At 40.9% G+C, this 15,137-nt stretch overlaps 1 long non-coding RNA gene across 2 annotated transcripts in view; it reads right to left on the minus strand.

Annotated features, from left to right (window-relative positions):
* The window catches only part of LOC311430734, a 44,994-nt gene extending 34,618 nt beyond the window's left edge, over positions 1-10,376 (minus strand). Inside the window, exon 1 of one of the 2 annotated variants that reach the window (XR_014688991.1) lies at positions 10,325-10,376. This is a non-coding gene — a long non-coding RNA (uncharacterized lncRNA). Of the gene's footprint in view, positions 1-10,237; positions 10,286-10,324 lie in introns of those variants that run through there. The other variant, XR_014688992.1, reaches the window with a different exon arrangement.
* Positions 10,377-15,137: the final 4,761 nt, after the last annotated feature.

The following is a 15,137-nucleotide window of genomic DNA, read 5'->3' on the forward strand; positions in this document are numbered from 1 at the left end:
TTAAGAGTTCAGTAAATAGTTGCTCTGAACGCATACAACAAATAAAAGACAGTCAATTTAAACAAAGGCTAAAGCAGCAGGCAAACCATACTGCACTGGCCCAGCTGGAGCTCCTAAGTGTCCTCTATCATCAGCCAAAGTATTATTTTCCTATTCTTGATTTACATGGTAGATCAAAGTCTGAAATATGCCTTCCCATACAAAGGGTGATTGCCAACTCTTAATGTGGTACAGTAAAGTTCCATTTCTTTTGCCATTTCTGTCCAAACCATTGTTCTTTAGGGATTTTTTTCTTAATTGCAGTTCCTATAAGCACTCAAAATATGAAAATAAACCTAACTTAGCATAGCTTTTATTACATATAAAACACCACAAATCGTACTTCTCACTGCAGTTGTATAGACTGTCATTTCATATTGTGCCTTCTGATAGCTGTGCAAACTGCAGTGAATTTACACAAGTGTTTGGAAATTAAGCAACTCAGCTGATAAGATAAATACCCAGTTGAGTGTCTCCAAGTAACATAAATTCACATAGAGAGAAATTGTTAGTAAAATGAAGCATCAGAAGCAGATACAACTGTGCACAGAGGAGTCAGAACTGATAAACGACAGAGTGGCTACATTAAAAAGAAGAAAACTCATAATTTAAAGTCATGTTGGTTCTGCAGTAGAAAGCTCAATCAAGTCTTTGCAGCTACCACAGTTGCATACAGAAGGACGTACATGGGTCCCACAACCTCCCAGCATCACTGCGGCATTCTGAACTCTGAATGATTTTAAGAACTGGAACGTATCCAAACAGGCTGAGGTACAGCATTCCCAACTCATGCAGAATTGCCCTTGAAATAATGAAGAAGTTGGCACAACATCTTTGAGCAAAAGCAGACTTCCGTAGCAGGATGAAGCACTGAACCATTTAGACCAGCAGGAACAGAGATTAGATGCAGCTAATGATGATGTTTGACATAAACAGGATCAAGCAGGTTATCCCCTTGCATTTCAACAGCTTTCTCTCCTCCAGACAACCTGTAATCCCTGTGATGTAATAGGAAAACATTTCCCCTGTCTGGAGGTTTCCCTTTATTATTTTTTTGAATACTAAGGTCTAAAGATCCACTGCAGGGTTATTTTAACAAATTGTCTCCCATGGGTCAAACCTATCTATTTAAAATCAAACATCTAAAACAATATAGGTAACAACTGTGACATTCTTGAAGGCATCAAAACATAAGGAAAATTTTGCCATGGATTTAAAACAAGAAGAACACCAAGACTGAAGGTCAATAAGCAAAATCGACTAAGTAATTGCCCTGCATAATAACACTGGCATGGGCTCTACATCCCAAGACAGTGTTTGTAAGTTTGAGGTTTTCACTGTTAAGTTCATTAACTACTCTAGGAAGTAGACAACATAGTGGCCAAGGATAGCTTCTTGCATTCAAAGGATAGCACCTTTTGCTAAAGAAAGCTACCATCTTCCAGGAGGAATAACTATCTGAGAGCAGCTACTGGAATATCCCTAAGAGGACAGCAAGGATGTCCTCTTCCACAGAGGAAAGAGGACAGCAAGTGTGGTGCCCTGGATGAGCTGAAACCCTGTGAAAGGGTAGAATGCTCTAGTGACAATTTCATATTGAATATTTTTCTCAAACCTACAGAGAATTATACAGAGACTTAAACCTGAACTATAGTCATTCTTTCTAATCCTCTCTCACTCCATACTTGGTTGAGAAACTTGAAGATTCCCCAGTCTGAAACAGGAAACTTCACCTAAGAAGCAAACAAAATCCATGGTACAGCACATGGGAGCACAGAGGAGCCAGACTTGAGTATTCTCAACTCTTTCAAAGCCTGCAGAAGAAACAAGGCTAAGAACTGTATGCCCAAGCAAACATCTCTCAGATTTGGGTAGGAACCAGACAAACTAATTGATCTAAAAGATTAGAGAGTGTGGGTATCCCCAAGCTTAGGCAAGTCCCTAGCAAGTATAGAAGACTGTGCCTTTAAGACCTAGCTGATGCTCTAAATCCAGTCTTTCATTACAGTCAGAGAGAATCAGTCAAAGCTTAGACCAGGACTGAACCAGAATTTTGGACTTAGGTCTTGGTCTTAATTATTAAAAAAGCAGATCTTAATTATTTTGGACTTAGAAGTCTTCAAAACTTGGCAAGATTTCTTGCAACAACAGATCTGCTGAGGTAAACAAGCCCGTCTTCACTTCAAGAACAACATGGGCAAAGACTTGCTTATATTTTGATGTGGGGATAAGAAGTACTGCTCTTACAGCTTCGTGCAAAACATTACAAAACTGTACAGTGTAAGAACCATTTTCATTAGAACTGTAAATACACAAAATAAAGCCCTGGGTCTAATCAGGACCTACAAGACCTCTCAGGGTCTGGGAATGATTCTGTATGTACCCATGACAAGACCCAAGCAGTCAAAGAGCATTTCAGAGAGATGGTGATAGTCTTCTGCTCTAGGAAGAGCACCATTAGAATTCAGGCATTTATTCAAGGCAGGAAAAAAAAAAAAAAGACTGAGATGAGCTTGGCACAAGCAGAAGACAAAGGTATATTTTGCCTGGCAGATGAGCCTGTAATGATGCCCAGAACATGATTTGGCTGGAGCCTTAGAGTTCCCAGGTAGAAACCAGTTCTCACATCCACTGAAATCAACAGAAACACTTCCAGAGATTCACCTAGGTGAGATTTGGACTGAACCCTTACTGAACACAAGTGGGGAAACAAATGAAGCAATATGGTGATTGTTTGCAGGGAGTTTGGTGTTTGTTTGAAACAAGAATTTCCAGATAAAACCTCCCTGCAAGGAGGAATTTCTGTCACAGTAAGAGATCTTTCATTTCCATTATAGGTTTGTGTTAACTTAATTTGCCACTAGATGAACTCCACAAGCACTTTAATACATCTGAGCAAACAGAACATATACCATGAAACACATGCTCCTCTAGCTCATTACTCATTGTTAGAATAGAAAAAGCTTCAGAACTGGTTGCTTCCCCCACACCACCCTTTTCTCTTTTTAAGAAGAATTACAAACAGTGCAACTCTGAGGTCATAAGTACCACTTCAGAAAGTATTTGCTTCAATGATTCTGGACTTCAGATTTGTGGGTTATATACAATTTAGTCACATCTGCTTGAGCCTTTGGTGTTCTTTACAAGGAGATAGTGGTGGCTCCCAGAAAAGCTGCTTTGCACTTCAGAACAGTAAGTTTTACCCATTAGTAAGTTATCAATTGACAAGAAAGAGTTTGAAGAGAAACTGAATGGTTATCAGCTGTCAGCACTGTTCAGACAAGGTATGGGCAGGTAGCTACTGGGTAATAACAATATTGTTATGTATGAACAGCTTGGTCTGTCTGAGCAGAAACACCAAAGGCTTCATGTTAACAGAAACACTCAGCCCATGGCTCTCCACCAACACCGATGCACTGAACAGCTGTCTGGAGACACACGTTAAGTGACCATAATCTCAGCACTGTGGCTACAACAGAAACCCTTGTGCATAACACAAGGCACACCTCAAATCTCTAGCCCCATGCAGGTTTTGGAAAAGCCATTCCTTACAGGCCACCCTCCTTCCCAACCACTGCAATCTCTGATACACATACTTAACACGGGAAAGCAGGCCACCTTTAGGCAGAGCGGGAAAAAATAATAAAAGCTCACACTAATTCTGCCTAGTCCAGCCAGCCACGCCGCTGACCCCACCAGGAGAGGCCTACCCCAAAGCTCCACATCTCCTTTCCATCTGCACCAGGAGCAGCCTGCTTTTACACACGGCTGAGGATGTTCAGCTGTACAGAGGGCACTGGATTCTCCAGCTTTCAGATCCGTGCTGCATCGAGGCATGTCCCACGAGAGGCCAGGCAGGAATCACATCCCCAGCTGTCTGATAAGCCAATACATCACATGCTGCTGAGGCACACCAGCTACTGCTTGCACTGCCTCACTGCTACCTGCATGGATGGAGCAACTGTGGGTAACAAGAGGCAAATCATGCAGCCATGTGCAGGTTGTTGGCCTGAGATAAAGGAAATAGAGCAAGTCCAGGATGGCAGAGGATGATAAGGGTATCTAAGGAGCATAAGGCAATATGGGCATAGAGCATTTCAATGAGATGTGCAGCCAATATAGGGCACCAGTAGTGACAACACTTACCAGGATTCAAGCCATTTGCCCCTCACTTTTCACACTGTCCCCACCCAAAAGTAAACAAGAATCTGTGTCCATGAGCCTAAAGAGCTGTCACCACAAACATAAGCTGTGTTTCCCATTTGCCACATCACCACAGCTGTAGGCCTCAGATGCTGGGCCTGGCATCCTGCCACTGAACACTCCCCTCCTGTCAACTGAGGTACCAGGTCCAGCCAAGGAAATTTACGGCTGTTTATTTCTTTGTTTCTGACTCATTTTTCTGCCTCAGTCCTCCCTTGGCACTAAGCAATAATTGAGCAATAGTGCATGCATCTCATATTTCCACTATCACAGGTTCAACACAGAGCACAAGCCACAGAGGCAGATGTGCCATGGGTGCACACCCCTCCAGGCATGGGCTGCGATCCCTCAGTCTATGAATAGCTGTCTCTTGGGCTAGCAGGCAGCCCATGAATCAACAACTGCAAAATATCCAGTATTATTTATTGCCAACACTCAAGCTCATATCCTGGTTTGAAGGCTGGCATCTTCGTCAGGTCAGACACTTTTTCCATGCCAAACATTTAATATTTGGAGACAAAGGCAAGATCCTCACATACCTCAGATCTCATCTCTCTGCATCACGCCAGAAGCATGGAGCAGCTGAGGTAGCCTGGAAATGTGCAGATTTGTTTTGGGTTCAGTGAAAACAGAGGGTGGTGTGGGACTAGCAAACAGATACAGAAGTCTGTTAGGAGACAGTGGAAATGACAGTCCTGTGGTGGTGATTGCTGTCTGCAGAAGGAGAGGGGAACAAACTGTGCAGTCCTCTGATTGTTTGCAGGAATAAGACAATTTTGCCAATAAGTTTTCCACTTATAAGAAAACTGGCTCTCAGAGCAACAGGTGCTTACACCACTCAGTTCCAGCTACGTGCAGCTATTGGGGTACTCTTCCAGCTTTGTGAAATATCCTCATTACAGCTAGAAATATATCCAATACTACACTACTGTGTGTTGTGTGACATGATATTCTGATCTGAGCAGAGACCAGCTCCCCCTGAACTTAAGCATTTCCTCAATTTGCTGTCCATACTAACTGCAGGGTTTACATGGCTGCCATTAAAGTTAGGCTGACATTGCAGAAGTGCTGTAGGAATAGTTGATGTAACAGCTTCCACCTGGGGAAGGTGGGAATCTAAACAGACAGACACATAGGAACCAAGGTAAGCAATCTGCCAGCAATGGCAAAACCAGGAGGAATCCATACCTCCTCCTGTCCCACTTCATGCAGTTTCCAGGGCATTGTCACCATTAGCTACACCTCTCCAAGGCAACTTTCCAGGCATTTGCTGACTCCCTCTACATCCCTCCATGCATAGACAGTACCACAAGACATACGCTCTGGTGTTGTTTACAGTACGACAATTAACAGCATAGTCTGTACAACTTCCAAAGGAATTCCTGGTTGCTTACTCCGTGGTTATCATAATACCCATATGGTTTCCTGGTTACTTCTTTGCAATGTTTATATGCCAAGAACAGATGATCATTTCATAGAAACCAAAGAGCCTAAGTGCAGAGACAAATTACAGTATAGAGACAAAAATTTGGCACATTATACTTACAAAGTAGGTTAAATCAAAGCATTTTAAGCATTTAGGAAATATGTGCAAGCTGATATTTATTTTTAGGAATAAATTTTTTCCATGCTGGACAATGGCCACCCATATTTTTGGGAATTATACTCTAAAATGTAATTTGAAAGATAAGGCTGGAATCCAGTCTTAACCACACAACTCTGTCATTAAGGTGGAACTGCACAGTATTTGCTGAAAGTCCTACACTGACCTGCTACTTTCATATGGGTAATACTTTTTCCACCAGGAACTCATTTGTGTCACATGAAATGAGACCAATACTTCTTTTAAAGAATCCTATCTGCAGACTATGCAGATAGGATTCACATCTATCTTGAATGGTTCTTGTTCTGCATATTGCATTTAAGCACGTAATATAAATTTATTCCTTTCCTTTGCTAGTGTTACTTTAAAAAAGGTGTAACACAGATTAGTCACATCTGAGGAACTCCAGCACATTAGTCTGCCAGTCATTAGCAATCTGAATTGAGTTCTGTGTAAAGCCCCATGAAAAAAAGAAAAAAAAAAAAGCAGGACAAAGATTTGCCAAAGCTTGTTCAGATAAAGAGGGGATCCTTGAACTCCTTAGCAGGAGCCAAGCAAAATGCATTAGCTTGCACTCCCACTATGTATGGCCAAGGGGAAAACAAACAGAAAGCTAGACTCACTTATTGGCCCTGTGCCCTTTCCACACCGTAAAATGACTAAGGCAGCATGGAAGAAATGTTCTCTGTACCGTGCTGAACTGTACAGGCCAGCTTGCTTGTATCCTTGTGTCCCAAGGCCTCTGCTTTAATAGAACAGGAGTAAACACAATGCTGCTTTTTGGGTGCCTGCATGATGTCCAGTGATTTGCTTTCCATAACTTGAAGGTTTGACAGCTTCCATATTGTCGAGGAATGCACTGAAAGTGATGCTGCACAACAGCGAGGTGCAGCTTTGTACTTAACATGATCTACAGACTTCCACGCTGCGTGCAGTAGGAATAAAAATAGTCATTAGTGAGATGAAGTATAAATTTTACACCCCTGTAGTCAGTTGCTTAACTGATCTTTCCAGAAACTTGGCAAAAGAAGTGTACTGCAGCTATGCATATATTATACTTAATGATGGCCATTAAGCCTGCAGTCACAAGATTCAGTCTGCCTTTTGCTGCTAAATTTGTACCGCAGCCTCACAGATTTTGTAATAGTTACTGACAAGGTACAAAATAATAGTCCTGTGAAACTGTGACCCTGATTAGTAATGGGGTAGCTGCACCCCCATCTTTAACTTCATGGGTCCCAGTGGGTTTATACCAACAATAAATTTGGTTCGCTCTTTGAAGATGAAAAGTGCTATAACGTGCACTTTATTAAAGCTGCTATAAAGACTTGTTATTTTTGCTCATGTACCTGCTGAGTGATGGTTTCCAGAAGTCTAACAGCACCCCTTCCCCACCCCCCCACAAACACACTTTACTTTCTGGCTTGGAGCACTCCTCTTTAAAATCGTAGGCCACTTTTCCAGCTCTTGACATACAGCTTCTTGTATACCTCAGGGCTATAGATCAGCCTTCCTATAACCCAGACAGCTGTGCTGAACTGCATCTTTACCATAACTTAGAAGTGATGGAGCATTTTAATAGGTGGAAATGATCCAGGAGCCCAGGTTCAGAGTCAGATGCTGATCTTGACTCTGTCCAGACCATAGGCTGGTGAATTTGGGTTCGGATGCGGCAATGCCTAATTCTTACTATCTATCAAAGAAGTCTCCCAGGATAATTTCACCTATAATACCTACCCCTGCCATGATGAATTCCTTTAAAAAAAGAAAGATTTCTGCAGTGTAAACTTCTTCCTTTGGTATAGAATCTCTCAGTCACTGGGTGAAGTACCAAAACTCACACAAGTTTATTCCTTTGAGGTTTCAAAGGACAGAAACATTAGCAAAGCACATCCCAGGTTTTTACTACCTGGTTGCAAGCATACCACAATACAAGTCTGTGATCACCAGGCTCCTCAAAAACATCAGGCAGTCCAGATAAGCACCTTTAAAAAGGGTATTCCTCTTCTAAAATAGCCTGCTCAGCATTTTTAAGCTCCATTGTATAAATGCCAATTGCATTACTTCTGAGCAGTACTTAAGGACCTCAAAAAAAGCCTTGTTCAGATTATTAACCGCAAACTTTTCTGAACTTTTCCTCCTTCCTATTTAACAGCTCTATCATTTGTTTCAGTTTCTGTGAGCATGAACCAGCCAACTGGCATCTCAGACTATGGCTGCTAATCATCTTCACAAAGTGTCCTGTTTGTACCTAGAGTACCTTTCTCCTAAATAGAAAATACACCAAGACCTCACGTGAAGAGGAAGAGAGTTGGTGAAAAGCATCAGGATTGTCTTGCACCACATGCAACTATTAAATAAGGGGAAAAGGATTATACATCAGCCACAAGCACTGGAAGTGAACTGGAATAGTCAGCCACATATCTCACTTTGAGCATGCTTTGAGCTGCACAACACAGAATCTGATGAACATGACTCCTCCAAGCATTTGGCTGTCAATGACAATTCAACCTGAGTGATATTTGCACGTCTTAGAAGATAATTTCATGTCTGCTAATGAAGTGTCTTGCTTGCAATCAAAGCAATAAAAACTGTTCAGGTCTATTCTTTTTGTTTCTTGTCTGGCAGTCAAATGACCACAGCCTGGACATGCCAGTACACCTGCCCCTTTCCTAAACTGCCAAGAAGTCAGCATTGTCACAAGTTCTCTCTCTGAAACTTCTATTTCTTACAAATAAATTTCCAAAACCCCCACTCCTGCCTAAGAGTTCCTGTTAAAGATAGGAAAAAAAGTTCATAAAACCACACAAAACTCCTCCGAAGTGTAGGCATGAAAGAGGTTTTTTGGTTGCTGCTCCATGCATCACTTCCTTCAAAGGCTATACTTGGAAGAGGATGCTCTTTTCCCTCCACCCAGAAGGGTTCCTTTAGAAAGACAAACTTGCATAAGAAATGTGTTAATTTAACACATATCCTAGCTGTCATGCTGCTTCCTTCTATCCTGTTATACTTTTTAATGGCTTGCCAATGTGAAGATACTTTCATTACACAGTAAACAAAGGAACAAAGGGATCTGATGTCCCTCAGCAAATTAAAAAAAAAAAAGTTATTAGATCTTATTTTAAGATAGGAGAAAATAGGTGATCCAAAACAAACCAGGACTCAGTGACTGACACAACATGGAAGTAGATTTGCTTCTGCCAAAGAATTTGCTTTGAATTGCTTCAGCCATTATCAAGCAACTTTCCAAAGCATCAGCATTAACCTCTTACCAAAAATAAATACATAAATGGGGAGTTTTACAAGTATTAAAATCATGTAGTAAATTCAGCTCTACAGAAGTCAATTCTAGGCTGGTAGAGTGATGAAGGTAGGAGATTTTTTAACCTCTTTTGGTTAAAACAAAACAAGCAAACACAAAAAGAAAGGAAGCATCTCCAGTAGTTGTTTTACCTTGTCTTTAGTTCCCTTGTTGAACTGAATAAACCAGGGCAGTAAAACAAGAGCAGGTTGATTCAGGGCTTTATCCAGTTGGTTCTCAAAGACCTCCAAGGACAGAGACAGCAAAACCCCCCGGGCAGCCCTTTCTCATGCTGAAATGCCCTTATAGCAAAAAGGGTTTTCTTTTTTATATCTACAGATATAATTATTTTAAGTTTATATTATTAAATATACAGACTGGAGCTCTCTACGCATACACACATTTTCCTTCTTTCTCTTAAATTCAATCCTGCTCCTAAACACAGGCCACACACAGCTCCCACAGATATCAGTGGCAGTGCATGTGCGTATCTTTGGGCTAAACCTAGCGTACCTAGAACATCTGAGGCATACAGCCCAGATTCACTTTTTAATTATACATCACATTTGAAGTCTATCCACTCGACATGAATACTAACGTAAAGAAAAGCACAGGGTTTGTTTTGGATTCTTAAACAAAGATTTCAAGGTCTACATCACTAAAAATGCTTCAAGTCTTATAGACTACCTATCCCATCATGAGCTGCACTTAAATGGAGAAGACAAATAAATAAATAGCACCCAGGCCTTTAATCCTGAAAGTTCACTTTCACATACACAGCTGAATTGCTTCATAACTTCAGTATTAATTCTTACAAGTATGATGTATTTTAAAACTCCATTTCTAAAAAGAGAACAAAACAAATAGAGGCAACAGGCTGGAAAAAAAATATTCTCCATGTTCTGCTTTCTAAATATTTAATCAATACAAGTCCAGGCTAGAAGATATGGAGGGAAGTCACAGGCCCAACATACACACATTCAATATCAATATAGCTTACTTCCATTTTCTCTGTATTTTCCTCACTAATTTTTCCTCCTAGTTTTTATTAAAATTAAAGCATGGAAAAATATCTTCAACTGTAGCGTTACCTCATACATCCAGCCTACATTTATTCCAGCTCTTCCCTTGCAGCAGCACTGCAAAAGCTGCCCTCTGTGCTCTCCATTTATGCTCACCTGCTGCCCAAGTGCAGTTCATTAAGCTGTACACCTGCAGTGACTTAACTTGGGCTTTACTCAGCTTTTAACTCAGCCCAGAATCAGCAAAAGCATTTGCTCTGCATGCTGTCATTAAATATTGTCTTCTCCTCAGGGTTTTCACACCTATGATACTCTCTGCTAATTTCCCTGACTCATCAAACTCCTAATATTCAGTAGGTAGCTGAAAAACAGCTATTTACTCTACCAATACACACAAATAATAATAATAATAATAATAATAATAATAATAATAATAATAATAATAATAATAAAGGTATTTTCCAGCTTAGGTGTTGTGGATGACAATTGCACTAAAACAGGTGCAATCAGTTGTGTAACTGCAAGTCATTCGATACTTCAGTGTGTCAGAAGGAGGTGGAAGGACTATTTAAAGCTTTTTCTTTTTCACATAGTCTAAACACCATTTTAACTAAAAATAGCTGTTATGGGGACAGCCTCTCCATATGAATATTGTGACTTTTAAATTCTGTCTGCATTTAGAGCTTGTGGGAAGCATACGCCGTGTATGATCTTCCATATATACAGAAAAAAAAATAGAGTAGGTCTGAAATTAGGGCTGCACACCAGGGAAAGAGCATGTAGTGAGGCAAAAGGCTTTTTTCTCTATTCCTGTAATATCTCCCAAATCTCTAGAGATGCTCTGCTCACGAGTGGCTTCGTGGCCTGTTCTGTAGAAATAAAGTACATTTCCTAACCACAGATGAGATGCTTGAGTTTCTCAGGGGGATCTTATGATGGAGATTGCCTTATTGTGACCCTGCACCTTTAGGGCTGAAGTTATCCCTGATGTAACTTGACTGACATTGCTAATGTTATGTGAGGGATCCAATTCCCTTACCTCATTTGTTTTACTTCTAAAACCAAGGATGCTGGGCCAGCCACTCCAAAAGCGTAAACCACCTTATTTCCATTTATACATGTACCTGTACAGATACAACAATTTAGAGCCAGCTAAAAACCTGCCCCATAGCCACTAACGTTGGGTAAGATTTCACGGTCAACATGGGATGATTTTCAACTGAAGGAATGTTGACACTAACACAGTCCCAACCAGTTTAGAGCTGGACTTAGGTTATCTTGGGTTAACTGGGGGTTGAAGGTATACAGAACCCTCTCCAGCTTAAGGATATAAACAGCAGTTGAGTACAACAGGCAGGAGGCTGTGATGGCATTGCCTGCAGTACTTGGGATGTATCATTTCTAGGTGGGCTAATGATGATCAGAAGTCTCAGCCCTCCAGTGATGACCCCTCACAGATAGCTGGTAACTGTCTGAGGTAGTGTTAGAGGTGAGCTTTCACTCAGGGAGTACCTGCTATTGATCCATAAAGTTCTGTAAGCTATTCACAGTGGCTGTGGTGCAGTAAATCCAGAAGCTGTCACTCCGGTGATAGGTTCCCTTAACTTTCCATCAAGGGCTGCTGACCTTCATGTCCACACAACTGCTTTTGCAAGGCAGTGCAGAGGTCAATGGCTTCCATGCTCAGTTTTGCATCGGTCACATGATTTATGAGCAGAAATCCTGTAAAAATGAAATTTCAGCTGCATTTCCTTCACTGACAGGTTGGCAAACATCCTATAAATCACATCACTAGTGCCAAAATCCCTGCCAGTGATCAAAGAGATTTTATCAAGCTTTGGTAACCTCTAAAACCAAGTTCCATAATACCCTGTTCAAATTCATTATTAACTTGCTATTGGAAAATGTCATTGAACTAACAATATTTGTTACAATGCCAAGTACTCAAAGTACCTGCAATACCTGAGAATACGTTAAGATAATCTAAAAATATGTACTTATTATTGTATCCTGGAAAGAACAGGGAAAGTAATTTGATTATAAAACCCCCACAAATCCTGTGCACCAAGTAATCAGTCACATTTTATACACTGACTTTCTTCACATCTGTACAAATAAAGCTATTGTTAAAATGCATGAAGAGCTGTGGCACATAATACACGCAGCCATGAAACCACGAGTGCTGTTACTTGTTGAGTCTTTAAATGGAAGGTGGCACATCTGCTTTTGGCATTGGAGTGTAAATCAATCCAAGATGTTTATTAAAGAGTAAATAACAACCTGTCCACGTGCTCTTTCTTCCATCCAGCCTTGGTTTTGTTCTTTGTTATTTTCCTGGCAGTTAAACACAGGCTCTGCACATTGAAGGTATGCGTTGTTTCTTCACGTACGGATAACAAAACATGTCCTGTAACATTTAACAAGTATGTGATGGGGAACAGTTTGGACAAAATTGCAAAACAGAAATGAGGTGGGGAGGAAAGGGTAAGTACAAAGAGCTACACCACAGTGACTGAAAGGCTTATTACTCTGGATACTCCTAATATGTTTGAAATGAATACCAAGACCTAGATTTGATTTCATGTCCTAGCTCTCATCAATTAGCGAGCAAAATTTGCAACAGTGAAGGATGGTGAATGTTTTCTTCCTTTCCAGTCAGAGGCACAAGCAAGCATTAGAGAACAGAGGAGTCGATATGACTTGACCTAGTATTTAAGGTTTCTATACCTTCTGCAACAGGGTCTGCCTGAGCAGGACTGCTGAGAAGCCTTTCACCATCTGCATGGGTTGACTGACCAGCAGGACGACCAACATGAGATTGGCACTGGTCGATATTGGCAGTGGTTGATATTGGCACTGGTCAATATTGGTGCTGGAGGCTGGCCCTTTCTTGAGCAGCTGCTGATCTATTTGGCACAGCTTGTAATGCGTTTATCTCTGGCTGCCTCTAGGTCTGCTGCACCAACAGCAGTCCAAGGACAACAACATCTTTCGTGAGCAGTCCATTTTGTGGGCTACCTGTATGAAACAGCACTTAGAGAGTGAAGGTGAAGAATTTCATTACTGCTAGGCGGGGAGCTGATAAGCAAGTGATGCTGTTCTTCAAGTGCCATTCAGAAACAAGACAAACCCTCCCAAACACTAAAAACCTCACGCATTGGAAAGTCAATCTCTCTTCTGTATGCTGGCAGTAGGAAACCACAGGACTGTCCTGGCTTGTTTTTAAGAGGTAAGGCATACTGCTTGACAGGTAATGGTTTAGGAAGACTCATCTTGCAGCGTTAGGGCTGGCTGAGGGAAAGCTTCAATGGAGAAGTCCATGCTGGATGGGGAGTAAGGTCTGCTGGAACAGTGCCATGTGATATTTCATACTTTTATACATATATCTTACTGGACTAATCTCCAGACACCTAATATCTGCGATTGTTTGCAGTTGTTCGTTTCTTCTTCATTAAAATTGTAAGGATATATTCAAAGGTAAGGTTCCATATGCATATATTTCAATGATAACATTACTGATCAGCTCTGTCCCAAAAGGAGCAAATATTTCCGTAAATTTGTTAATTGTGTTTCATCTATAGCTGAAACCCAGTTGCACAAGAGACCCAGGTGGATTTGTTCAGCAACACAGAACACACAAGGACAGAATTTATACAGCAGTTACCACTGCAGGCTAGAGTTACCTTGATCAGCGTTGCTAAAGCATCCTGTTTTACTATTTTAGTCAAGGCAAAATAATAATAATAATAATTAAATTAAATCAAAATACTTGGGTAGATCAAAAAAGAAGAAAAAAATACCACTTTCTCCTATTTATTCCACACGCAATCTTCCTTAAGTTTCTCCTTTTCTTCCATTTGCCTGGTATTAGTACTCTGTGAAACCACACGTTTTGCAAGTCACTGGTGCCAGATTTTGCAGAATATCTCGGACAGGTCTCTTCATTTCCATTTCATTTTGTCTTTCTATGTCTGACATGTATTGTTATTTAAATGAATGCTTTTGAACTCAGATTTTTTTTAATGCAAATGTGTGCTGCTTCCCTAATGAATTGAAAACATCAACACTTTTTTTTTTTTTTTCCTAAGGAAAGAAGGATAAAGAGCAATATTCTCAAGACAGAAGGTGGGTTGGGATGTTACTTTTCTGTGAATTTAAGTTAAAAAGGGAAGGCATGCACAATGGTGAAGTATCAAAATGTTGGCTAAATCTTCCATCTACCCAGGATATAGCAGTGTTATATCATTTTAAGAACAGCTGAGGTAGGCAAGGTGCCAAGGCACGGCAGACTGGTCTCACTTGTTCAAGGCATTCTGCATAAGACAGTCAGGGGAGTACACACAAGTGCCAGATGCTACGTGCCTGCAGCAACCATGAGGTGCTCTCTCCAGTCCCTCCTTTTGAAACCAATTTAGTTGAAAAGTTGGTGTCCCTTCCTTTTTAGCTGTTTGAAAGCTGTTTACCAGGACCCATAGACTGAACTTATAGGAGTAAGCAAAGAGGCTATAGGGAAGTAATGGGCAAAAAGGAAAGAAAGAATGAATGCCTGGCTTCCTTTAAAGTGTACTGCATTCATGTCTTCAGGTTTTTCTTTTACCTACAACGTCTAGAAATCTACTTTTTAACAAAAGGTGAATATGGAAGTTCTCCGGTAGTCACATGCCTCCTAGAGCTGGAGGTCGGAGCTTTTTGATCATCAAATGCTACAGGATATAGGAGAAAGAAAAAAGAAAAAAAAAATCCTATGTCCCCAGCATCAAAAAGGTTGGTAACACCTGAGTGTCTTCTATATTTGATCTCTGCCAGACCAAGAGGCATGTGATGCTGAAGCATGTGGACTGTCTCACCCTTTTCCCATTGGACAATCATCTGTCTTGCAGCAAAAAAATGCCACAGTCAGTGCCCACTAGCACCCTTGCCAGCAGCATTAGCAAACAGACCTCAGAGACTGAGCTCCCCTTTTACTCAC

This window comes from Aythya ferina (assembly GCF_964211825.1).
Source record: "Aythya ferina genome assembly, chromosome: 2".
Taxonomy (NCBI): domain Eukaryota; kingdom Metazoa; phylum Chordata; class Aves; order Anseriformes; family Anatidae; genus Aythya; species Aythya ferina.